We start from the raw sequence: 25,565 nt of genomic DNA on the forward strand, positions 1-25,565 counted from the left end.
TTGGGGATCACATCTTAAAATGTATATTACACATGAGAATATGTCAAGAACAGCTAAGTGGACTTGAAAGGATGTATTCATTCATTCTGTGGAGATTTTGGATATTTATCATGTGCCACCCACTGTATTAGCCACTGGAAATACAACAGTAAAAGACAGATATTGAACCTACTTTCATGGAGCTTAGTCTAAAGGGGAAAATAGTTAAATATGCAAATCAGCTAGTTAACTAACTCCTGAGGGAGCTGTGATAAGCACTGGGCTGGGGGGGTGGGGGGAAGTAGTTCCTAATTTAGGAAGAATGTCAGAGACATTGTCTTTAGGGAAATAATACTTAAATAGAGGACTGAAGGATGGAGAGGAACAGGTTGAGGAACAGTCTAGTAGAGGGCAACAGTACTCAGATGGGAAGAAATTTACCATGTGCTAGGAACTGACCACAGGCTATTGTCACTATAATACAGCAAATGAGGTGGGAGAGAGAGAATGTGGTGGCATCAGAGGGGAAGGGCTTGGATCAAGGACCAGGGGTAGGAGGTTGAAATTTTTTGAGTGTCCCAGGTTTCAAGCAAGGGAACAATATGATATACTTTACATTTTAGATAGATTGTTCTTGGCTCTCATATGAAGAATGGCCAAAAGAGGGGTGAACATGGAAGAGGGAAGAGGGCAATTAGGAGACTTCATAAGCTCAGGCTGGAAATGATCATAGCAGCTTGGAGGAAAAAACTTGTATGAATTCATGTACACTAAAAGGAAAATTAGCAGCTCTTGTGTTGGATTGGAGGCTAGGGTGAGGGATAATTAGAAATCAAACATGACTTTCAGGTGACTACCATTTGTTCAGATGGAGAAGAATAGGGAAGAACATGTCTGAGGAGTAGAGTAGAGGAAATAAAGAGGTATGACTGGAGGAACTGGCGGTGTTTCTTCTGGGAAGAAGAAAACTCTGGAGAAGGTGAAGTGCTTCGTGGTCCACTTTAAATCATTGGTTCTTACTTCTTGTGGGGGAGGTCACAGATAATTTTAGAATATGTTGACAGCTGAGGATTCTCTGTAAGACAAAGGGATTGTATATCCAACATTTCATATGATTTTAAGAGCTCCAGGGACCACTCAAAGCTGACCTGGGGATTATTCATAGACCCTAGCTTTTAAAAACCCTTCCTTTAATATGTGAAGGCCTGCCTATATAAAGGGCATTGGACTATTATCACCATTGATCATTAGACATTCTGGATTATAGGTGATGTTGTATCCAAGAAACCTTTGCCTCATCCAGCATCATGAAGATTTACTCCTCTGTTTTCTTCTGAGAATTTTACTAGCTTTAGCTCTTATTTAGGTCTGTGATCCATTTTGAGTTAATTTTTTTTTTTTTTTTTGGTCTAGTGTGAAGTAGAGATCCAACTTCATTCCTTTTTATGTGGCTCTCGATTGTCCCAGCACCATTTTTTTGGAAAGACTACTATTTCCCCATTAATTTTTTTTGACACTCTTATCAGAAATCAATTGATCATAAGTGTCAGGATTTATTTTTGGACTCTAAACTCTGTTTCATTGATCCACATGACTGTATTTATGTCAGTATCACACCATCTTGATTACTAAAGCATTGTAACAAGAAATCAGGAAGTAAGAGTCCCCAGCTTTGTTCTTTTTCAACATCATTTTGCCTATTCTGAATTTTTTGCTCTTCCATAGGAATTTTAGCATCAGTTTGTAAATTTCTACAAAAAGCTAACTGGGATTTTGATAGAGATAGAGTTTAACTTGTAGATCACCTTAGTGTGAATATTGCTATCTTTGCAGTATAGTCTTCTGCTTCATGAACATGGAATATCTTTCCATTTATTTAGGTCTTCCTTTGTTTCTTTTAGCACTGCTTTGTAGTTTTCCATCTGTAAGCTTTGTGTTTCTTTTATTATATTTATTTGTATTTTTCCTTTTTAATGCTATTACAAATGGAATTTACTTAATCTTCATTTCATAATCTTCATTTCAAGTGTATGGAAATACAATTAATTTTATTATATTGATCTTGTATCCTGCCATCTTGCCGACTTTATTAGTGCTAATATTTTTATAGTGGTTACCTTAGGTTTTTCTATATACAAGATCATATCATCTGTGAATAGAGACAGTTTTACTTCATTTTAAATCACATGCTGTTTCTTTTTCTTGCCCAATTGCCTTGTGTTAACAAGGCAACATTCCATTAAAATGTTGAATGGAAGTGATAGCAGACACCTTTGTTGTGTTCCTGATCTTTTCTAGATGTCCTTCATTAGGTTGATAAAACTCCCTTTAATTTATTCATATCATGAAAGTGTGTTAGATTTGGTAAATGCTTTTTCTGCTTATATTGAGATAATTATTTTCTTAAAAAAAATTTTTTTTTAAGAGCGAGAGTATGAGTGGGAGACAGGGGCATAGGGAGAGAATCTCAAGCAGACCTCATGCTCAGTGTGGAGCCCAGTATAGGACTCAATCCCATGACACTGGTATCATGACCTGAGTGAAATCAAGAGTTGGATGCTCAGCCAACTGAGCTACCTAGGTGTCCCTTAGATGATTATTTTTTGTTCTTTATTCTGTTAATGTATATTACATTAATTGATTTTTAGATTTTGAATCAACCTTGTGTTCTTGGGGTAAATCCTACTTGGTCATGGTGTATATTTGTATATATTGCTAGATGTGATTTTTTATGTATTCATATTTTGTTGGGAATTTTTATATCTATAATGGATAATGGTCTATAATTTTTTTCCTTGTTACATTTTGGTTTTGTTTTCAGAGTAATAGCGGCCTCACTGAATTTATTTGTTCCTTCTTATATGTTTTGAAAGAGTTTGTGAAAGATTGGTATTCTTTTTTGAATGTTTGGTATAATTCATCAGTGAGACCATCTGGGCCTGGACTTCTTTTCGGAAAGTTTTGATATTATTAGTGGGATCTTGTTACTTTTTTAGGGCTATATAGAGTGTTTTAAATGTCTTCTTGAATATGTTTTGGTAATTTGTGTCTTTTTAGGAATCTGTCCTTTTAATTTTTTTTAATGTTTATTTATTTTTGAGAGAGCATGAGCAGGAGCAGAGAAAGAGGGGGACACAGAATCTGAAGTGGGCTCCGTGCTGACAGCAGAGAACCTGATCTGGGCTTAAACTCATGAACCATGAGATCATGACCTGGTTTGAAGTCAGATGCTCAACTGACTGAATCACCCAGGTGCCTTGGCATCCATACCTTTCACCTAAGCCTTCTAATTTGTCAGTATACAGCTGTTCATAGTATTCCCTTAAAATCTTTTTCCCCCTCAAGGTTGGTAGCAATGTTTAATGTCATTGCTGATTTTAATAATTGTATCTTCTCTTTTTTTCTTTCTTGGGTACTCTAGCTTAATTTTGTTGATCTTTTCAAACAAACAACTTTTGGTTTAGTTTTATTTTTTCTATTTTTCCTATATTTTATTTAAACATTTTTTTAGTCTAATGTTTACTATTTCTTTCCTTTTGTTAGGTTTCAGTTTAGTTTGCTCTTCTTCTAGTTTCCTTTCCCTTACCACCCTTCTAGTTTCTTTTTAAAAAAATTTTTTAAAAATGTTTTTATTTATTTCTGAGAGAGAGACAGAGAGCAGAGGGGTGGTCAGAGAGAGAGAGAGAGAGAGAGAGAGAGAAAGGGAGATACAGAATCTGAAGCAGGCTCCAGGCTCTGAGCTAGCTGTCAGCACAAAGGCTGAAGTAGGGCTTGAACCCACAAACCGTGAGATCATGACCTGAACCGAAGTCAGACGCTTAACCAACTGAGCTACCCAGGCACCCCCCTTCTAGTTTCTTAAAATGGAGGATTGATCTTTCTTCCTTGGGTGCCTGGGTGGCTTAGCTAAGCATCTAACTCTTGATCTTGGCTTAGGTCATGATCTCACAGTTTTGTGGGTTCAAGCCTTACACTGGGCTATGCACTGCCGGTGGGGAGCCTGCTTGGGATTTTCAATCTCTCTCTCTTTCTCTTCCCTGCTCATGTTTTTGTGCTCTCTCTCTCTCTCAAAAATAAAAATAAAACTTTAACAAAAAATATTTTTCTTCCTTTATAGGTATTGACAACTATAAATTTCCTTCTGAATATTGCTTTAGATGCATCCCATAAATTTTGGTATGTTGTGTTTTTGTTTTCATTTATCTCAGAGTAGTTTCTAATTTACTTTGTGATTTCTTCTTTGACCCATTGATTATTTAGGAATATGCTGTTTAATTTTCACATGGTTGTAAATTCCCCAAATTTTCCTTCTGTTAAGGATTAATTGCCCTGTGGTCACAGAATATACTATATGTGATTTCAGTCTTTTAAAACTTAACTTGTTTTATGGCCTAGCATGCCATTTATCTTGGAAAATGTTCCATGTGTACTTAAGAAGAACGTGTATTCTGCTGTTTGGTGGAGTGTTCTAGAGATGGTTGTTAGGTAAAATTGGTTTATGGTGTTGTTTAAAAATCTGTGTTTATAGATTTTTTTATCCATAATTGAAAATGGGGTATTAAAGTTTTCTCTATTGTATTTGAATTGCCTATTTTATCCTCAGTTCTATAAAATTAAAGTTTTGCATCATGTATTTTGGGGCATTTGTTGTTAGGTGCATGTATTGTTAAAATTGTTATATATTCATGATAGAGTGATTTTTGTTACATCGTTGTGAAATGCCCTGTATCACGAGTTGCATTTTTTTGTTTTAAAGTCACTTTTGTCTAATATTAATATAGCCGTTGCAGTTCTTTTATTGTTGCTGTTTGTAGGATTTTTTTTTTCTATCATTTTACCTTCAATCTGTTTGTATCTTTCAACCTAGTGTCTATCCTACAGACGACGTATAGGTGATACTGTTTTTTTTTTAAGGCCACTCCAACAGTCCCTGCCTTTCAGTTGGATTGTTTAATCCATTCACACTTAGTGTTGTTATTGATATGGTTGGAATTACATCTGCTATTTTGTTTTTTGTTTTCTACATGTCTCATGTGCATTTTTTTCCCTATCCCTCCTTACTGTATTCTTTTGTATTAGTTACTTTCTATGTCACATTTTCATCCCACTAGGGATTTTCAAGTTATATTTATTTGAGTTACTTTGTTAGTAGTGGTTCCAGGGTTTACAGTGACACATTTTAAGTTATCAGAATCTATATTTGATTTATACTGACTTTGTACAATGAAATCTAAAAGCTTTACTCCTTTATTGCTAAATTCCCTCTTCTTTTTTGGGGGGGGCTATTGTTTTACACGTTATGTCTGTACATATTACAAACATAACAGTGCATTGTTAAAATTACCATATTTTAATCCTCTAAAGAAAGTGAGAGAAGAAAGGAGAACTTCCTTTAGTGTTTCTAGTAGGTCTTTTTGCAGCAGATTACTTGGGATAATTTTCTGTTCATCCAGGAATATCTTGTTCATCTTCATTTTTGAAGTATAGTTTTGCTAAATATAAGGGTTTTGGCTGATAGTTGTTTACTGTCAGTGCCTAGAATAAGTGATACTACTGCCTTTTGGCCTATACTGTTTGTAATGAGTAGTTTGCTCTTAATTATATGGGGGTTCCTTTTTACGTGATAAATTATTTTTTCCATTACATATATATCGGTGTGTGTAATAGTGTCCCACATTTCTCTAAGGTTCTCTTCATGATCTTTGTTCCCTATTTTTTTTCTGGTCTTCAGATTGCATGATTTCTGTTAATAGCTTTTCAAGTTTGCAGATTTTTTTCTTTCACCAGCTATACTCTTGAACTGTCTAGTGAATATTTCATTTGGGTTATTATATTTTTCAACTCCAGATTTTCTTTGTAATAGTATCTTCTTCTTTATTGATATTCTTCATTTTATATGTTTGTCTTCCTAACGTCTAATTCTTTAATAGTGGTTTCCTTTAGTTTTTGAACGTATTTGTAATAGTTGTTTTGAAGTCTTTGTCTGCATGGTCTACTGTCTAGGTTTCTTGAAAACAGCTCCCAGTCCAATCTTTTTCTGCCCTTCTTTGCTTATTGCTGGGCATAGTCCCTCTTCCTCCTTTCCATATTACCAGAGGAACATGGCTGCAGTGTGGGGTGGAATTTCAGTGAAGGTTTGAAGGTCCAAGAGGATAGTTATATCAGTGGATAATGAGCTGAAATTATATACTTAACTCTAACTCTTTTTCAGTGTTCTTTGGTCACCTGAGTATTTCTCATGGTCTGTTTTCCTCTATAAGCCCTAGTCACAGTGCTAACTTATTGCTACTTCCCATCACTGTCTCTGTCCTTTCTTGATTTCATTTTCCATATGTTCCTATCTCCATTCTAGGTTTCCTTAATCCTGTCTCTTCTCCTGTGTACTTTGTTTTCCTTCCGGAGTGTTGATCTTTAAAAAACACTTGCAGTAAAATATACCTAACAGTTAACATTTTAACCATTTTTAAGTGTATAATTCGTTAGCAATAAGTACATTTACAGTATTACACAACCATTACCACCAGGCATTTCCAGAAACTTTTCATCATCCCAAATAGTAACTCCATCCCCATTAAACAATAACTTTACATTCCTGCCTCCTAGTATCTGATACTAGTACCTATAGTATACTTCCTGGGTCTATGAATTTACCTATTCAAAGTATCTCATGTAAGTGGAATCATGTAATATTATTCCTTTTGTTTCTGGCTTATTTCGCTTAGCATAAAGTCTTCAAGATTCATCCATATTGGAGTATGTATCAAATGTCCCTTCTTTTTAAGTCTGAATAGTATTCCATTGTATGCACATACCACTTTTATCTATTCATCTGTTGGTAGAAACTTGAGGTGTATCCACCTTTGAGCTATTATGAACAGTGCTACAGTAAACATTGGTATGGAAGTATCTGTTTTCAGTCTCATCACTTTATTTGGATATATATCTAGGATTGGAATTGCTGGATCATATGGTAATTCTATGTTTATCTTTTTAAGAAGCTTCCAAACTTTTGTCCACAACAAATATACCATTTTACATTCCCACCAGTAATACATAAGACTTGAAACTGCTTTACATTCTTACCAACACTTATTTATTTACCATTCTTTTGATAATGTCCATCCTAATGGATGTAAAGTGTCCTGTCCACTTTTAATTCACCCTTTACTGCTGCCAGTGAATGAATGAATGAATGAAGATTTCTTTTCTTTTATTATGATAAAGCAAATTTCCTAAGAGAAAAGGAAGAAGCTATTATAAATTTACCTACTTTTAAATTGTGAAATATTTCTAATGTACAGAAATGCATAAAAGATAATAAACTCATGTATTAACATCAGATGTATCAGATTTTTATCATTTTATCACATTTGTTTCATATTTTACTTTCATAATTTTTTTTGCCTTGAGGTGGACTTCTTACCTAACTAGTGGTTCCCTTTTTTTAAGCTAAATGAGATGATTAGAATATTTATTCTTCACCAAGTCCAGAGCACATGGCTGTTGTCAAGATACCATTTTTTAAAATATTTGTTTCTTTTCAATTCCTGTTCTATCATCTTTGATTCCAAAGGTATTTTCTTTCTTTCTTTCTTTCTTTCTTTCTTTCTTTCTTTCTTTCTTTCTTTCTTTCTTTCTTTCTTTCTTTCTTTCTTTCTTTCTTTCTTTTTTAATGTGTACTTACTTATTTGAGGGTGGGAGGAGGGAAAGAGGGAGAGGGAGAGAGAGAGGGGGAGAGAGAGAGAGAGAGACCATGAGCAGGGGAGGGCCAGAAAGAGAGGAAGGCAGAGAAACCCAAGCACCTCCCACTGCCCACCCAGAGCCAGATACAGGACTCAATCTCATGAACTTGAGATCATGAGCTGAGCTGAAATTAAGAGTTGGAAGCTTAACTGACTGAACCACCCAGGCAGCCCCAAAGGCATTTTTCCATGTTCAGAATGAAACGTTTCTTTACGTTTAGCCAGATCCATTTGCAAATGTGTCTTTCCACATTTCCTAAGTTGCTTTCTAAAATATTATTATTACAGTCTCTTGTTAGTAGGTAACCTCAGGAGTTCCATTTTTCATGTGAGGAAACTGAGGTTTGGAGAAGGATAGAGGAAACATTAAATCAGCAGATGGAAGAGATTAGCATTAAAAAGGAGGACAAGACAATGACAGTCATTCTTTTTGGGAATTCTTCTCATTCTTCTTATACTTGCACTTGGATTCCAGGAAACATTACTGCCATCATTTTGAGGATTTAAAGGAATCCTGTGAGATTGTATCTTTTTACAAGACTGAGGAAGTTCTAGTATTCTGTAAGCACTTCAAACAATAGAAAGAGTCTGAGGGGCAGTGTGAGGAGGCAACAACAAACATATTGGAGGACTGCAGACCACAGGGTTCATGGATTCTTTGGCACAGGTGATAAGCCAAAATGTTTGTAGGAAATAAAGTGTGTGAGTGTAAAGATGATGGCACAAGTTCCAGAACGAACATAAAGACGTAAGATGATAATGCTGATTAAAGAAATAAAAATTCACACTAAACTTACTTTTTCTCAGCTATGGAAATTAACAGTAGTCATATTTATTAAACAATTTTCAGTTTAAAACTATTTTATGTTCATTGTCTCATTTGATGACTACAATTATCCAGAAAAACACTTTTCCTGAATCCCAGTTTGAAGATTTTTTAAAAGAGGAAAAGCATTACTTTTCACTGGTCATTTGCTATGTGCCAGCCACTTTACAAAAATTATCTCACGTAATCATCACAACAACCATGAAACAGATACTACTATTGCCATTTAATGAATTAGGAGACTGGGGGTATAGGTGCTAAGTGACCAGTCTAGGGTTCAGAGAAAAGCAGAGAAAAGGGCCAATTCTCTTTCTACCATCAGTGTGAGCATATAGAAAGTCTTACTCTAAAACTATACATCTCTGTTGTCCATTATGGTAGTCCATTAGTCACATGGGCCTCTTTAAATTTAATTAAAATCAAATAACATTAAAAATTATTTCCTCAGTCATACTAGCCACATTTCAGGTGCTGACTAGCCACATGTGGCTAGTAGCTATCATACTGGACAGTGCAGCTATGGAACATTGACATCATTGCAAAAGGTCTGTTGAATAGGGCTGCTAGAAAGACTGTGCCAAATGTCTAATACCTTTGTTAAAGGTATATATGGTAAAGAATGTAAAAAAAAAAAGGGAAGTCCAAAAAATGAGGTAGCAGAACAGAAAACAATACCAATGAACCTACTACTTGCTTTGTTCATGTGGGAGTGAGGCAAATTATAATTGAGTGTGTATACAGCAAGCAAGAATTAAGAAGAAAGGATCCCTTTATTTCACCATATAGAAAGTAGCAGAGGTTATGGGGAGGATGTATTGGTAAATGTGGTAGTTAGTGAATAAGTATTTGAGTGTCTGTAGGATGCTTAGTTTTTTACTAGGTGCTTGAGGGTACATATTAAAAATAGACATGGTCTAGTGCACAGTTTGTGGATCCTATGATTTTTCAGAACTCCCAGAAAAGCTGACAAAGAGTGGCCTCATGCACTGCACAAGAACCATGCAGATAAAAACCATTCATACAGTCAACACAGTCATACAGAATATTGGCTATTATTTTCTCCCTCAACAAATATGGGAGATAGATTGCCTCAGGCAAAATAGTATTTTACACATGGTTTCCCAAAAGCCTTGTGCATATTTAGAGCTCTTCTCAAAATGTTTGCATTTGTTCTTCCAAAAAGAAATTTGCATGACATTTTAGAATTGCATTCTGTCTAGAAAGCAAATCCTGGCTTTTCATATTTAAATTCAAAGCTTTCTGATGTAAAATCTGCCAGGAAAATGTATGTTCCAAATTAGTTGTTAGAGCAGAGCAGACCTTTTTGGCCATTAAAATAATTTGGGGGGAAAATTCCTAACATCAGGCTATCCTTCTTTCTTGGTTGAGAAAACCATTGATGGTGACTCAAGGATCCATCTAGTTTTTGACTTACAGAAGTAGAGGCTGGATTCCATTTTGGTGGTGCTGCCCAGAGACAGTCGTGTGCTGTTACTGGCTAGCCACTTGATGTCACAGTTAGTCCACATAAAAGCCCTTAGTAGAGTATTTGACAGTAGTAGCCAAAAAAATTTTTGAAAAAAAAAATTTTGGTATTAAAGTAGTTGATTAATGTAATTAACAAAGATTGGTGGATTGTTAAGGTTGAACAAAAGAACTCTTGGTAATCCCTCAAATTCACCTCTCACACTGACTTCATTGGACATCATCATCAACGAGCATAAGAGCTTACAGCCATGAGCCTTTGAATTTCTCATTTTTGGGCCCAATTTTTCTTTTTCAGTTGTCTGTGAACATTGCTCAGCATCCTTCCTTTTACATCTCCGTAGCATGTTTTAAAAAATCCTAGCTCTTCCTACTTCTTTTCCTTCTTTTTTATACGGTACATTGTAGAGTACTGCCATAACAAATCCTAATGTGACTAGACCCACAAATGGTTTGTTGGCAGAGATGAAATCAGTGGATCAGAGCCAATGGTATGGTCACTTGGTATGGTAGATTGTTGCAGTGATAATCCTGCCTCCTTGTAGCCATACACACATGAATCTCGACTTGGTCACGTGACTTGGCTTTGACCAACGGGACTAAAGCAAGTAGAACACAGTAGAAGCTTGAAAAGTGCTTTTGCATTTGAGCTTTCCCACTCTTGCTGCTTTTTGGACTCTGAGACCACCATGAGAAAAAGCCTGGTCTAGACCATATGGAGCAGAAACCAGCAGTCTTAGCTGAGGTCCCATTAGACTAACCAAGATGGCAGCCACTGGACATGTGAATGAGGCCATTTAGCCTCAGCCAATTCGTCAGTTGACTTCAAAGAACAGCCAAGTTGGCCCAAGGTAGCTGTACCACCTCATTAACCTATATCCAGAGAACCACCTTTTGGGTTGTTTGATCTTTAATACACATTTTATATTACCTAATTCTGCTTTGATCTGTATTGTTGCTTTCTGTACTCTCTTTGGCTTCTTTTTTTCCGTTTCCTACTTTATTGAATTGGATGCTTATCTTGTTAATTTTCAGTTTTTTAAAGAGGTTGAGAAAACTTGCTTCATAAATTTGAAAGGGTTTGGTGGTGAAATGGATGTCGGGACTGAAAGAGATGGAACCGTCAAGAGATTCCCAGGTTTTGGAATTCATTAGATTGACATTTTCTTTGCTCTTCAGATCCCAAATGGGTTGACTTTGTGTCAGTTCAGGTATAATAGAAGTCTCTATGAAATCTCCATATGGTATGATAGATGGTAGGTAACTTTTGTTATCTTTCAGTGAGATCAGCATAGCAACAGTACTGATTTATTAGGATTGTTTGGAAATTAAATGAGATAATATGTGTAAAGCATTTGACATGCATAATAAGTATTAGCTATTAGTAGTAGTATTAGGCAGATATGGTAGAGATCATAGCATGGGAATTATTTTTATTAAAGACCATGTTTAATCTAATAGGGCCTCCCACCAAAGTGGGAACCAAAGGCTTAGTGTTGAGTTAACTGAAGTGCATCTTCAACCTATCTTGGGCTTGTAGAACTCATTTGTTTTTCATTCATTATTTTGCTTATCCTTTATATTTAAGCCATGTCCTGGTCATGTTCATTGGATCTTGTCATTTGATATCACCGTGCAGTAGTTCTTCATGATCTCATTCTGTTCCCAATATGAAGAAATGGAGGTACTGTGAGGTCCAAGAATTAGTGATGACACTGAGGTCAAAACTGTGTATTTTGCATTACTTGTCAAGCTTTTGAATACTTGAAAATTTCCCAAGTCATTTGAAATATGAAATGAATATTAAAAAATAACCCTTCATTTTCAGTAGGTAGGGTTTGACTTGTGTGTCTCTGGACAGGTTTTGTTCATCTTGCATGCTCTCTACAATTGGAAACTGAGTGTTTCTGAGACAGAGGCAGGTTGTTAATCTCCATTTGTGGAGGTTTGTGGCACCTGCTCTTTTGTCCCCGAGCAGGCATCTTGGTTCTTTGTTCTTGTATCCCATTTCCCTTCAGTTCTGTTAAATCATAACAGAAAGTTATTCTTCCTTCTGTTACAGAAAACTATTTCCCTTTTCCCTTTTGGCCTCCGTCAGTAATTACAATTCTTTATTTTAACACCTTGAATAAGCATGAGGTCTTGCATTTGTACCAACACTTGGCGCTTTTTATTAGCTCCTTCGCTGCTTCCAACAGGAATGCCCTTAATTCTCTCTGTGGTAGATGGAAGGGATGCTTGCTTCAGGCCCCGTGGTTGCAACAATATATTGGACGGTGCTGGGTACCCTGTTGGTGCCTAACAAACAAGCTCTAATGCTGATGAGAATGAGCAGGCAAGGTCAGAGCCATCCATCAATTCTCTGTTATACAGTATTGTAGGCGAGTGACAGGCATGGAAGGTGAACCTGTGCAGTCTGCATGGAGGTTTGGGTAGAGTACTGGGCACAGGCTGCATTAGTCACATCTTGCTGTGAGTAAAATACCACCCCAATCCACCTTTGATTATTGCGTCAGATTATTGCTGCCCGAAATCACCAAGCTCATCTATCCCATGGACATGTTATAGAATTCTGGCTTAGTTTGTCAGTCCTTCTGAGAGCACCGAATAGGTGAGTGGCAGGAGACCTCCAGACCATACAGGAACAAAGGACCCTCCTGGTCACCTGACACTTCGGGTACATACCCTTTATAGATTGTGAAACAGACTTTAGCTCAGGTGGGATCTTTCCTTTAGCAGAGCAAAGTCAAGATGCAGATCTCTTCTAGTCTTTGAATAGCAAAGCAACCAACCAACCCACAAAAGGAGATCTTAAACCTTCCAATCAACATTTCTGTGCCTAAATATGGTCTCCTGCCATTTTGAACGTGGCAGAGCACAGAACTGAGTTTCTTTTCCTGGTTTCATAAATTTCTTCACCTTTACTCCTCCCTTAATAGAAACTATAAATCAAATTTAAAAAGGTGGTTGATTTTATTCCATATCTAAAAAAACTTAGGTTTTGCACTTCACCACTTAAAAGCACCCTCCATGTCACTCTCACAAAGCATTTTGAGTTGAATAGGAAATACTGTGAACTCTGTTTTTTGACAGAGAAGACCGTCTCCTATCATAACAGTAGCTGCTGCCCCTGAAACAATTTTGAGATGCAGTCAGCTTTCAGTCTCAGGTGCCATAAATACAAGAACCTTATTCTCCAAGTGCTTGAAGGAGAAACTGTGATTACAGTTTCTTCCATGGCTGCCTCGATTTAGAGCCTGAAATTCTTTAAAAGCACCTTCCAGATTTGAGCGGTGGAGGGAAATTCCATCTGGGCAGTTCTGTGCAGGATCTGGGAGTGGTGCTAATGGGGAAGGGGGCTGGGAGCGGGGATTCTTACAGTTAGAAGAAATAACTACTTAAAGCAAATGCTAATGATTTAAAATGTTATTCCTTCTGTGCTTTTAGAAAAAAAAATAAAATTAAAGTAATAAAGGCTCACAGCCTGTACCTCATCTCCAGTCACTCCACTGAAATTCCCAAGAGGGTCTCAGCTCCCCTCTCCTCCCTTTAAAAATGGTGGACCTGGAACCACTTACAGGAGAGGTTTAATAAGAGGCAAATGTGTTTTATATTTTGTATCTTGTTAAGTGAAAAAAGATGGATTCTCGCAAGTAGTCTCTTGGTGCAGATTTGAGTGGTCTGTGCATGCAAACGTGGGGATGCTTCGCCAGCTAGCATCTCCGCTCTGGTCCCCCATGGCTACTTAAAATCCCCCCCTCCCATGCTACTCCCCCAACCCCAGAGCCGGCAGAGATGAAATTGCTTCATTTGTAGAATGGATCTGCAGATCCAGGAAACTTGTTTCTATCTGATTTGCTGATAATTTACTCCTCATTTGATTTAGGGGGGAAAAGAGCAGGGGAAGAAAAACCCGTTTCAGCTCACAGAGCCCTTCCTCAAGGAAAGAAGGATTGCCTTGCAGGTTAGAGAAAATCATGATTGAAAGCAACTGAAAAAATTAATAAAGATTTACGCAAAGGTTGCACATTTATTAGAGGAAAAGCAGGGAAAACCTAGCACCTGTAAGTGACAAAAAAAAAATCTTCAAGTAGCTCATTGGAAACTGGGAGAATGATTTTAAAAATATGTATTTTATCTTAGATATATAATTTTACAGTGAGACACATTCCCTTTCTGGCAATTTTTTTTTATGACCTTTGGGTGCCAGATAGCGCCATTCCTGCTGTCTGCTTTCACTATTCAGCGTTGAGGAAGCCCATTATATCTGTCTTTGATCCAGAGATCGGGATTGCTAAAACTGATGGCCACAATTAAAGACAGTCCTGTTGAAAAGCTGACCTCTGCCTGCTCTCAACTGCATGTAAACTTTTCAATATGGATGTAATTTGGTATTAAATTACCCATGCTTTATTGCTTTTTAGTACAGCCCTGTCTGTTGCCTTTTAAAGATAAAGGTAACATAAAAGAAAAATTGTGGTGTGTCTGCATAATTATGTAATTATAAACTTGTTTTCCTACATTCAGAAAACCCTTTGTGTGTGTGTGCATCTATTGAAAAGTAATAGGCTGGTAGGATTGGAGAAGCAGCCGTTATTTTTTTTTTTTCTCCTGATCTGTTCAACTTAGACATATGCCGTGCAAGATAGGTCACTGTATTTAACTGTTTTAATCTTGGCTTTCAGAAGCAATTCTTGATTTAGGAGTGGGGCAGGTTTGTAAAAGACATTGTTGCTATGTTTATTCTGTAGAATTGACCAAACCAGAGTGGAGTTGATGCCAGAGCTCTTGGGCAAAGCCTACCTGCCTCACCAAAGATGGGGCCCATCGTGGTGACCTGATAATATCACCAAAGTCTGGAATGAGCTCTGGGATGATTTAAACCTCACTATGCTTGAAATTAAAAACCATGGCTGTGATTTTCTCTTCCAACATGCTTGTTGGAGGTGAATTCTGAGAGGAACTGAGAACAGGCTGGAGGGGCTGCAGCAGATTCCCTGTTACATCACAGAGCTGCCTGTGCCGCTCAGTTCTACCAGCTACCACTCTGTTATTTCAGCTGCAAAGAGCGTAAGCTATCATTAGAGTTTGATATAGGTTTCTAGAATTGCATTTTCTGAACAGAGACAGAATATCTATTTGGAGGGATCGTTGAAATCACAATCCCATCATAAAACTTCGAGGAAGACACACTCTCAGGCCTCTGGAAACGTGCAGTAATTCTGGGTGTAAATGGAAATTTTTGAGCTTGCTTCCTCTTCTTGTTAAATGTTCCATGGCAGGATCTTCTAGTAGAATCACATAAAAAGCCAAGCAGATAAAAAGCTGATAGCAAAACAAACAACCCAAGGGAAGCCAAACAGGCTGTTCCAGACACCTTAAAACGTAATAAAGCAAATGTTTCAGGTTGAGGGAAAACTGTCTGCAGAATGGAGGCCAGTCCGTCTCTTCCTCTTTCCCAAACCTCCACTGAGTTATGTGTCTAGTCCGCTACCTCCCCCCCCAACCCCCCCGCATCCAGTCTGATCCTCTGGGCACACTGAAGAATTGTGGCTTGACCCAAGTTGTAATTTATCTGGTTGCTCTAATAAAAAATGCATCCTGTGGAAAACATATGCCATATATACTTTTATTGGCTCTCATGCAAAGAGGTAATAACAGAATATCGAGGACATGTTGAAAATAGATTCCAAGCTAGATTTAATCCCCCCTTCCCCATGAGCCCCTCGAGTATAGCTTACTTTAGGGATTGAGACCAAAAGAAGGCTCAGCTTCAAGTAACCTTTTGTCAAGCTACTGTTTGTATAGGGCCCATTCTTTTTCTTTCATTTCTCCACCTGGGATCTTCATTCCTTTGATGTTGCTAGTAGCAATGTGTGACGGCTGGAGCATTAGATACAGTATGAATTAAGGATGGAGCTATGGGGCTAGATCTGAGCCATCCAAGATGGTAGCTTCTACCCCGTTTGTCTATTGATTTTTAAATTACTTAAAATTATATTAAAATTTAGTTCTTCAGTCACATTTACTCTATTTCAAATGGTCAATGGACACGTGGACTAGTGGCTGCCATCTTGGACAGTGGAGATATGGAACACTTCTGTCACTGAGCACCATCTCCCTTTGGCTAAGCCACTGTACCTGGGATTATTCATTCATAAAATGGGAATAATAATAGTATCTACTTCTTCAGGTGATTGTTGGGATATTTAAATGAGGTAATACATGTGCTGTCCCATAGCGTTTTGTGCAATGATGGAAATGAAATCTTCTCTACTTGTGTTGTCCATTAGGGTAACCACTAGGCACATGTGGCTATTGAGCACTTGAGATGTGGCTAAGGTGACAAAGAAACTGAAGTTTTAATTTTATTAACTCTTAATTAAAATGTAAATATCCACTGCAATTGACAATGCAGGTTTCGAACAGAGGACTTACAGTAAACATTAGTTTTTGTTTCTCTTTGTTCTTCCACCAGTTTAGAATAGGGGGTCATGATACATTACAGTTTGAAGTTTAAGTGAGAAAATGTCCATGAAAGTGCTAAATAGATATTACTTATTTGACATATTTTTTTCACTATGTATTAAATTTATTTACAAAGAGAAGGCTTATGAAAATAGAAAGGTTAGGAACAGGAATCACAGGGCATTGTGAAATATTAAAGGACCAAGTAAATAAACCCGTCTTCTGTTTCAAAGCTCAAATAAGTTTGGATTTGAAGAAAGTGAAAAAGTTTAAGTTCAGAAGACCAATGAGAGTATCATTAGTTTTCTTTTCAGCCCTTTGATTTGGTGTCTTGTCGCTAACATATAGGCCAAAATGGATTTTCTAAAAGGTCGTTGGATCAGCTAGTCATTGGATCATAGTAGCAAAAATTATTTGCTAGAATGAATAATTTAATCTGGCGGCATTTTTGCTTATTTTTGCATGTAGCCCCAGGTTTGGAGGAAAGCAGTATCCTTTCTTTTTAAATGCAGCTGCTTGAAAAGATGGGTAATGGAAAAGAGTCTCTATGGTGCTAAAATTTGGTTTCAGCCAAATCTGGAAAGCAAGCCGACCTGCTTTTCATTTAATTCCTTGCAAAATTAGTTTGGAGAAGCATCTACAAAATCTCAGTTAGTGTTTGATTGTATGCTCTCCTATGTTATTTTGTGGGACTTTGTCCCACAAGCCCAACTGAATCAGAAGTTTCCTGAAGACAAAGTCCGGGATTTTATTGGCAGTCCACATCTAGAACAACAGTGATAGGTAGGTATTCTATAAATACATGTTGACTTATGATTGATTTTTTTCTACTGCTTTTCATTTTATAACACCAAATTTTATTATGTGCTTGTGGCACAGTGACTACATGTAAGGCCCTCTGTGGCAATGAATAATGATTTTGCATCTATTTATGGTCACAAAATCTCTGATGGTTTTGCTGATGTGTCCCTGGGATTTCAGCACTTATGGAGCCCTGATTATAGAAAAATCAGATTGCCTTGAGGGCATCAGTATTGCCTATAACTGCTCTTTAAGGATCATCCATCACTTACCTTACCAGTATAGAAACAACCTGACCTTTTTAATCTTATGAAAAACATTCAGTTTTATCCTGAAACATTTAGTAAAAATTGCAGTGTCTATTTAAGAAGAAATCATTATCAATTAATATTAGATATGCTAGAGATGTGGCAGTTGGGGATAATGTTGAAGTTACAGTTTTATAAAAGATTGAAGAATAATTGAGTTCCTTCTATGAAAGTATTCAGCTGAATATCTTGCTCCATATCCACTTTAGCATTTCTTTGAAAGAAAAAAACTACAACCAAACTTAAACATTTTGGGGCAAAATTTGCCAGCACAGCCGATTGTAAGGGAAACGTGTCTACTCTGATAGACCTGGGCCTGCCCAATAGAATTGAAAAGTCCCTCAGAGCTCAGATGGTCTGGGACCACAGAGGTTAATGAACTGGCTCCCCATTCCACAGAGCCAACATCAGGTTCAGTTCAACTCTGAAGGGGCGCGCTTTACTTGCCAGTGTAGACGCAAGACATGATTCACTTAAATAGAAATGCATCAGTGCTGGTTTAACCCCAATTGTTACAACTGTGCTACCTGTGGGCCCTGTGCTTCAGTTTTATTAATCCCTAACTCCTCATTGAGATTACTTTATTTAAATGTCATCACCCAGCTCTAAAATATGCTTTCAAAATAACCGTGGTGGCCATGGGATACAAAGTAGTGGGAGAAAAAAAGGAAGCAGTAGAAGCCAACTTCTGTTTGATATGTAGACAGGTTTCAGTCCACTGGGCCCCTGGTGGTGGTACTGAGGCAGGCTTTACAACCAGGCCCGGACATCCCAGCTGTCAGAGGGGGACCGCCATTGCCACTGGTAGGGTTGTGCCTTTGGAGGCACTTGGGTCATTGGTAGAGTAGGATCAGAGAAAAGGTACAAAAAGTGAGATGAAGCAAAGGGGTCTATAAACTAAAGTCTTATGATGCAAGGTGGGGTGGGGGAGGCTCCTGGCATTAGACAGAGAGAAGATCAGAGTCAGTTAATAAGTTTGGGGTGCTGGCGACTGAAACCAGATCACTGGTGGCTGTCAGCTGGAGAGGGGCGTTATCCCAGGTGGATGGCGACCTGGTCATTGCTGTTGCAGCATGTGCCTTAGTATTCATTTCTCTCCACTCCTGTTCACTTTTTTCGATCCTTTGTCAAAAGACAGTGGAGGGTTGGCCTTTTCTCCCCCATGCTGATACAGGTAAAGGCAGAGACTGATGGTGCCAGCCTTAATTCCCCAAAGAAAAGGAGATCCAGATTTATGTGAATACCTTTAGTTCTGAAACAAGAAAAGATAAAACAGGTTGCATTCATGTATTCATGAAGCAGGCAGTATGTGTATTGGCGAATTCTGTACAAATTCACTTATTGTTCCATCCCTCTTATTTCTGAAGACCCACTGCTCATTTTTCCTCAGTAACATAAAAGCATTTTTAGCACAACTGAATTTTCAGATTTAAAACGAGATATCCACAGTTCAAAAATGCCTTTTGTGTGTGTGTTTGTGTGCAACAAATTGATTAGAAGATCAGTGTGATTCCACTGGAACAAAACTTTGTTGTGTTGTTTTGTTTTTGTTGGTTTGCTTTTGGTTTAGGAATTTTTTTTTTAACCCAAAGTAAAACAAGAGGACGTCTTCCAGCTAAGAAAATCATGGTCACAGGTCAGAATTTTGACATCTTGGTGAAGATGGTAAGCTGTGACAAGCAGCTAGTTTTCCTTTCTTGGGTCCATATAACTTGTCTTGCTTTTCCATTGATAGACATTCTATCTTCGATAGCTGGAAGACAACTTTTACAAGGATGAGGAAAAACTCAGTTTAGGAATGGTGGTCCTCAAATTTGTATTTCCATAAATCACCCAAGGGACTCATTAAAAAAAATTGTGATTCACTGTGCCTGGAATGCAGCCCAGGAATCTGTAATTTATACAAGCAGACCAACCAATTCAGATCTGTGACCACACTTTGAGAGGTATTGGCCTGTGATAAGGGTAGGCAGACGACAGCCCATTGCCTGTGTGTGCAAATGGAGTTGTATTGGAATTGAGCTGCTCTCATTTGTTTTTATGTTGTCTATGGATACCTTTGCACTGTGATGATAGCAATGGAGTAGTTGCAACCAAGACTATATGCCCCCCCCCCAAACTTAAAATATTTAGTGTCTGGCATTTATAGGAAGTATTTGCTGATCTCTGATCTAAGAGAAGAGGAAAATTTCAATTTGTAGGTCAACGTGTGTGTGTACATACACATGTGTGCATGCTGTATGCTATTTCAAATGCCCAGTGTTTGTTTACCCACATAAAAGGAACATAAAGGGCTGGATGTTTGGGTTTGAGGCCTAGAGGTTGAGGATGATGCTGTCTGTTATTGTAACAGGAAGGCTGTGGTGTAGGACTTAGTAGTGTCATCTTTGTGTTTGTACAGTTAGTGATCCAAGAGCTGGCTTTATTATATATTAGACTTGTGATCTCAGACAAGTTACTTTAGGTCTATAAGCCTCGGTTTCCTAACCTGTGAAAAAAGGATGATAGTAGCATCTACTCATGGTGTTGTGAGGATTAAAAGAGAAAATGCGAGTGAAGTGTGTGGTATTGTGTCTGGCACATATCAAGTACTCACTGAGTGTGGGCTCATAGAATCATCGACGTGTTCACCAGTGTTGTGCATTGCCACTTAGCTGCAGGGTACTGAGGTCAATAGATTTTGCTGCCATGCCTGTTGTGGCCCCCTGGGCTGACAAATGTGGTCCAAAGTTCAGGACTCTGGACAACCCAGACCCAGTCGATTCTGAACCAGGCATTTTTTGAGGCATGATCTTCTCTTATTAAATGTCATTTCCAATTTCCCCCTTGAATACACAATTTCAAAGTGGTGCCTGTACCTTTGGAAGTGGTTATTCCCATCTCCTTTAAAAATATTGCTTAATTGTAGCCATGAAACCCTATTCCCCATCAAAAATTCCATCAAATAACAGCCAATAAATGGTAAATTGAGATAAGAACTGTGAGGAACCTGTGTACTTTGTTACACTTTCTTCAATCTACAGTGAATCATTGATGCTGCATATGGTACAAATGAACACTTTATATGCAGTTGTGAAAAGATCTGCCTGTAATCCATTGGTTATTTTCTTTCTGCTCTGCTTATTAATGATGAGCTAAGTGGCTTTTAAAAATACCAAAAACATAAGACTTAAGTTAAACACTGTCTTTGTTCTATTTAGAAAAGAGGCTGAATGGGTCTGTGAGTGAGGAAGGAATGAATCAAACATCATCATTATCACCACCACCACCACCACCACCACAAGTTTCTTCTGTACATGTTGGGTGCAGGGCCGTGTGTGGGTCTTTGGACATACCCCTCCCGTGTTTACTTGAAGTCAGTGATTATTGTTGGGGAGGGTTTTGCCACCTCCCTGCAAACATTTTGGTTGTCATAGATTGGGGGAGGGGAATGCTACTGGCATCTAATGAATACAGGCCAGGGATGCTGCTAAGCACCTTATTGAGTCCTGGACAGCACTACCTTTTCCCCATTAGAGAATTATGTGGTTCAAAATGTCAGAAGTGCCACTGCTGAGAAACTCTGATTTCTGGGGGAAAGAAATCCAAATCTTCCACATCCTGGACCAGCTCCTGGCATAGGTACCAGATGATAAGTAATTTTACTCCATTTATTGTCTTGAGCCCCCTTTTAGAATTTCTTCTTCCTTTGTATCCTTTCTGCCATTGACTGCTTTCTGCCATTCAACCAAGTATACTTCTTGGTTGAAAGCAGTTTTTAAAGTAAGATGTATTCACCGGGGAGAAGGTTATGACAGAGAAGAAGTGATTGACTCAGGATATGGTCCCTAGATTTTTGGAGGTAAATGAATCCTTACCTTTGTGGTCAGCCAGTATTGTATACCACAGTGATTCATGATGGTTTCAAGTGGCTTACACCTAACATTGTCTTTCATTTTAACCATTGTGTATTTATTCTAACACATTGTGATTTATATTCTAGTTATTTAAATATTAAAACAAAAAAGTGGTTATTAAAAAGAAAATGTCAATAGCTAATAGATAAAGCAAGATATTAATGGGACAAATATACCTGCCATGAAAATTTTGTTCTAACAATTTTAGTAAGCATATTTAAGTTTCAAAAAGGGGGCTGTTTTAAGAAGAAACATTAGGTAACAGTCCATCAACACAGGATACCCCCTTCTTTTGCCTGTGAGGATAATTTAATAATGATGTAGAAAGCACTGCCCCACTTATCTGTTGCTATGAAATGAGACACCCCAGTGCTTAGAATCTCAGAAGGATGGTTACGTTCATTTTGTTCATGAACCTGCAATACGGGCAGGGCTTCATGAGGACAGCTCATTTCTGCTTCTGTCACTATTGGTCGGGATGGCTGGATAGCTGGTGACTGGAACACTTGCTCATTCACAAGTCTGGTGGTTGATGCTGGTGTCAGGACCTCAGCAAGGGCTGTGGCCAGAACATCTGCATATGGTGTCTGTATGTGGTATTTGGCTTCTTCACAACATGTTGGCTGAATTCCAAGGATGAGTGTGCACCACAGAGAACAAAGGCAGAAGGTGTTTTGCCTTCTGTCTGTAGAGGAGTGTCGCTGCTACATTGTTAGAATAACATTTGGGATGGGGTATATTGTTGCTACTCATCTTTGGTAAAAAGAGTTTGCCATAAGCACCATCACACATATCAGTATATATTTAAATTTGTGCGATAATTTTATAATAATCCTTTTATTGCCTTCCTGCCCTGCTGTTTTCTGGAGAAGAGAATTGAGGCTCAGAGAGTTTAAGTCACATGTCTATTAACACGTAGTTAGTTTGTGGCTGAAGGAAAGCAGTTTTGGGGTCATGATGAGACACTCTTCACCAGGTTGCCAAGTTCAAAGCTATCCTTTTCACATTCTTGCTCATCCTCTTATTAGGGCCATTGCTTTCCTTTCACCTGGGCCCATTTATTGTTGAGTTCTAGAATACCTCTTAGAAACAAAGATCCTTATTACAGAGTTCTCCAAAGGTCATCAAATCCCAAGATATTTTAGTGAGAGACTGTCTACTGTTGTTGAAGCAGCTTAATTTCTTTTAGGTGCTAAGACTGGAAGGTCAAAACCTCCTGGTCAGCCTAATGGACAGATAATTGTGTTGACCACATTTTCTTGAGTCTTCAAAATGTTTTAAGGTTTTAAATTCTGAGATATTTTAATTTTTAAATGTTTATTCTTGAGAGAACACAAGCAGGGTAGGGGCAGAGAGAGAGAATCCCAAGCAGGCTCTGTGTTGTCAGCACAAAGCCTGACATGGTGCCCGAACCCATGAAGCATGAGATTGTGACCTGAGACAAAGTCAGATGCTCAACCGATTGAGTCACACAGGTGCCCTGTGAAATATTTGAAATAAAATACAAAAATAATACTCATTCTCCACCACCTAGCTTTAAAAGTTCTTTGCCATATCTATTGCTTCACTTAAAAAAAAAAAAAAGACATTACAGATACCCTCATTTATTCTCTACCTTCCTAGAGGTAACCACTATTCTAGTTTTGTTTATATAATTTCCAAGAGCATTTTCATTGTTGTTTCAAATACATAAATATTTTTATTTATGTATATAAATAATCATTTAAATATACATAAATTCCTATATTTTGTTCAACATTATAGGTTTGAGACTTATCTGTGCTTAAGCTTTTAGAAATAACTTACTCTTTTATTTGATCTGTTCTATAGTGTTCTGCTAAATACTGAATTTGATGGGCTTAAATGACTTTTTAGTATTGTTTAATTTGCATTTTTGTGAATTTGAACATCATTTCATAAATTTACTGTTCATTTGGAATTCTTATGTTAATTTCCTGTTCATTTTCTCTGCCCATTTTTTTCTATCAAGGTTCTTTATAAATGTGTAGAAATTCTTCATATGTTCTGATCAAAATACTGTGCTAATTATATGTGTGGAAAATATCTCCATCTGCTGTGTGATTTGTCTTTTCACTTTGTTCTTTGTGCATTTTGTCATATAGAAGTTGTAAAGTTTTGTACAACCAAAATTCTCAGCCTTTACCTTTATAGTTTGTACATTTTGTGTGTTGTTAAAGAAATTCTTCCCTATTGGGATGTCAGAAAGATATTCTTCCATGTTTGATTGTTGAGTTTGGATGATTTTGCCTTCTCATGTTTTAAGTATGTAATCTATGTGCAATACTTTTCCTCATTTGTGGAGAAGGTGATCTAGTTTTCTATTTTTCTAAATGTCTAGCAGCATTTCTTAAATGGTCCATCATTTGTCCCATTGATTTGCAGTGCAGTTCTGTCATATGCCAAGTCCCCGTACAGGTATGAGACTGTTGCAAGTTTTCCATGTCTGTATGTTAATAATAGATGGTTGTAATTACTGTACTGTTGTGATAAGCTTTGTTATCTGGTGAGTGAGACTCCCGCCCTTATGAATTCTTCCTTCTAAAAATTGTCTTGCCTATTTCTTAACTTTTTGCTTCCATGTGACTTTTAGAGTCAGCTTGTCAGCTGCTAAGAACTGCCCTGCTGGGGGTTTTGATTGGCATTGTATTTAATTTTTAGATTGTTTTAAGGTCAATTACCAACTTGAAATAAAATCTTCCTGTCCATGAACAACGTATAGCTCTCCGCATACTCAAGTCTTTCATTCAGTCTTCAGACATCTCTCTTCTGGCATCTGTGTGTGTGGATCGATCAGAATGCTTTTCTAGAAGCGCGTGCTTGCTGCTCCGGTGCCCACCTGTGTCCTCAGCCCAGTAAAGAGCCTCCCAGTCAGTGATGAGGATAGAGCAGCTCTGGCAGCCCATGGACAAGGGCACTGCGAATATGGGGATCCCTGCCCATCCTTCTAGTCAGTCCATTCACTGCTGGAGTCTGGCTCCTGTGATGGGGGCAGGGTAGAAGACGAGGAATTGGAGGCTGAGACCCAGGCAGCAGGTCTGAGTAAGGTGCGTACACATTGTGAGTGTACAGTTATTTCCTGGACCCATTTGCTTTCTGTGTTCTAGTGGCAGTGTGCCATTGCTTGGACCATTGTCTCCAAAGTGCTTGGGTTCACGTCACACTCCACCACTCACTAGCTTGGGAAAGATGCTTAACTTATTCATATCTCAGCTTCCTCATATGTAAAGCGGGAAGCCTCATGGGGTTGTTTTGAGTTAAAGTCAATAAAGTTTAGAGAATTGTGCTATGCTTCTTGGAGGTTACCTGCTGCTCCAACATCACCATTGTATTGTTAGGTTTGTACTAAAATATCTTGGATTTGAGTTGGTATTTTCCTGTGTGTACTTTCTCTTGAAGTGAGCTTCCTGGGACATACTCTAACTTATTGGAGGTTTATGGCATATTCAAGTTTCTTAAAATATTTGTAGGAATAAAACTGTTTAAACCAATGTTTTCCAAATCCACTTGTTCATCAAACTCTTGCTTTTTTCATTAAAAAAAATTTTTATAGTTTATTTATTTTTGAGACAGAGAAAGACAGAGCATGAATGGGGGAGGGGCAGAGAGAGAGGGAGGCACAGAATCCGAAACAGGCTCCAGGCTCTGAGCTGTAAGCACAGAGCCTGATGCAGGGCTCAAACACATGAACCGTGAGATCATGACCTAAGCCGAAGTCAGATGTTTGTTTAAGGGACTGAGCCACCCAGACGTCCCAACTCTTGCTTTTTTCAAAGAGTACCTATGAACATCAATGTCATTAGTATTCCATGGAAGACCATGTCAGGAATAGTCCTTAGGGCATTACTTACAGCAATATCTTTATTTTGGCATATGGTACGGAAAGACATCCCGAGAAAATATATCTTTAGGGAAGGGCTTGAAAACAAAGGTTAGTTAAGGAAGAGAGACTGACACTGGTAAACAGTCTCTGATCAGTAAAACATCCTTGAAGTGTGTTTAAAAAACTATACCGTATGTTAGCCAAAGAGCTCCCACTGAT

General features: G+C 37.9%; 1 pseudogene; it reads right to left on the reverse strand.

The window, feature by feature from the left end:
• The window catches only part of LOC144224484 (UPF0711 protein C18orf21 homolog), a 158,638-nt pseudogene that overhangs the window by 127,798 nt on the left and 5,275 nt on the right, over nt 1-25,565 (reverse strand).

This window comes from Crocuta crocuta, unplaced genomic scaffold, assembly GCF_008692635.1.
Source record: "Crocuta crocuta isolate KB4526 unplaced genomic scaffold, BGI_CrCroc_1.0 scaffold152, whole genome shotgun sequence".
Classification (NCBI taxonomy): domain Eukaryota; kingdom Metazoa; phylum Chordata; class Mammalia; order Carnivora; family Hyaenidae; genus Crocuta; species Crocuta crocuta.